The 2,526-nt window shown below is 28.5% G+C and overlaps 1 protein-coding gene across 1 annotated transcript in view; it reads right to left on the minus strand.

The window, feature by feature from the left end:
• The window catches only part of LOC105457789, a 30,982-nt gene that overhangs the window by 17,483 nt on the left and 10,973 nt on the right, over positions 1–2,526 (minus strand). The window lies entirely within an intron of this gene.

Consider the following 2,526-nt stretch of genomic DNA (forward strand, 5'->3'; position numbering starts at 1 on the left):
TTTTTAAAATGATTATTTTCCATATTTTTAAAATATAATTATTCTAAACAAATATTATTAACGTAAATAAATAGAGATAATTTTACTGTAAAACTTTTGTATATAACATTTTTGATATCTTGAATAGTTTTTGAGATATAACGAAAAAAGAAAAATTAATTTACATATAAAGGGTGATTTCATCCCTTTAAACCGTTTTTTAGCCCCAACTGATAATTTCTAAATTCATCTATTTATGTGACCTCAAAGTGTACCAAGTTTCATTAAAATTAGAATTTAACACTTTGCGAGATTCCCTTGTAAGTTATTACTCATATGCATACAAATATTACATAAATTCCCTAAAAAGATGTATCACCCATGCCTTTAAAAAGGTTAGAAATTTGAAATGTGTTTTAATATTATAGTTTTTGTAAAAGTAAAAACTAACATTGTTTATTTTTAATAATGCACGCATACATAATTATACATATTATCATTTGAAAATTTAAAAAGTAAAAAATTATACATATATTTCTTTATATACATAGTTTTTAACTTGTTTATTATCTCGTTGATTGCTAAGATAAACTTTTAATGCTTGCCAAGAACGTACTCGTGAAAAAGCAACATAAAGTTGCCCATGATTAAAAACATCTTTGCGAAGATCTATTCCTACTCTGTCAAATGTCTGTCCTTGTGATTTGTTAATTGTCATTGCAAAAGCTAATTTTATCGGAAACTGTCTTCTTTTAAAAGTAAAGGGATATACATTTTCGCAATACAATGTTATACGGTTTAAGAAGACGACATCTCCTACTTTATCACCTGTTAAGATTTTGCATTTTAATAAATGATCAGCAAGTTCTATAATCATTAATCTTGTGCCATTGCAAAGACCTTCATTAATACTGAGATTTCTAATCAACATAATAATACAATTTTTTCTTAAACGTAATTCATAAGGAGGAAGAGATGGCGGAGACAAAGTATTTAAATATTCTGGAAGTAAAATTTCACTAATATCACCATTATCATCGCAATTTTCAGTACTGTCTATACTTGTATAAATCCGTTCTTCATAAGTATCTAATAATTCAATAACTCGTTTATTAATTTCATCTACATCAGCATTTCTTGCAGAAAGTATCGCACATTTAGCCAATTTGTTAAATTCATTATTTCGTATTAGATCACCATATATATCTTCTATAATATCAGCATTATCAGGTGCAATATAATGCACATTCCGGTAATTGTATGTTATCATTGGAATCATTTAATATACCATAAATCTTTTTAGCTATAGAAAAATAGTTAAAGGTTACAAGAAACGCTAAAAAGAACAGACTATCGACTCGGAGTCGAGTCAACAAATCAAAAACGCTATAAATCTCTTAAATATACATAAATAGCCTGCTTATATCGATTGTATTATTTGTGTGTCTCGAGTTAATAAATTGTTCATTTTCCTTTCCAAATATTTCAATTTAAATAGTAAAAATTTAAATTAAACTTTCAAACGTGCAATTCAACATGGGCATTTTATTAACTCGAGATACGCAAATAATATTATAAAAATGTTTAGAGACTAAATCTCTTAAATATACATAAAAAGTCCTCTTATGTATTAATTATATTATTTGCGTGTCTCGAGTTAATAAATTGTTTTTTTTTACATATATTTTGACTTTAATATCGAAAAATTAAACTTTGAAACATGTAATTGAACATGGACATTTTATTAACTCAAGACACGCAAATAGTATAATAAAAATGTTTAGAGACTAAATTTCTTAAATATACATAAATAGCCTGCTTATATTGTATTATTTGTGTGTTTCCAGTTAATAAATTGTCCATTTTCCTTTCCATATATTTAAATTTAAACAGCAAAAATTTAAACTTTCAAATGTGCAATTCAACATGGATATTTTATTAACTCGAGACACGCAAATAATATTATAAAAATGTTTACAGACTAAATCTCTTAAATATACATAAAAATCCTCTTATATATTGATTATATTATTTGCGTGTCTCGAGTTAATAAATTGTTTTTTGTACATATATTTTGACTTGAATATCAAAAACTTAAACTTTCAAACGTGTAATTGAATACGGACATTTTATTAACTTTTTTTATATAAAGGTTACTTTTTGCATTTTTTTTCTCTCTTTCTTATTCATTCTAACATACTTTTATAAACTATTTTTTTAAAGAAATTTATTAATTTATTACATTTTACATAGAAATACAGAAGTTTGTGACGGGACGTCCCTTTTTTGGACCGTCCGTCACAAGGGATCTACAGACCCGACCGCGGGCGGTAGTTTCGAGTCCTGCGTCCTTCCGATTTTCGGAGGCGGACGCGTGGCGCGGGCCGCAGGGCTACGTTTGCGTGGCTCCCGCGCCCGAATACCGAAGTACCGTTTGTAACCACTTTCTAGTTCCGGAGCGATCTTGATTAAATTAACTTAGCGTATCGGCGGCTCCCGGAGGCTTTGAATATTTCGCCCGTCTCACCGACGTCGCAGCGGCCACAA

This window comes from Wasmannia auropunctata, unplaced genomic scaffold, assembly GCF_000956235.1.
Source record: "Wasmannia auropunctata unplaced genomic scaffold, wasmannia.A_1.0 LD336103.1, whole genome shotgun sequence".
Lineage (NCBI taxonomy): Eukaryota > Metazoa > Arthropoda > Insecta > Hymenoptera > Formicidae > Wasmannia > Wasmannia auropunctata.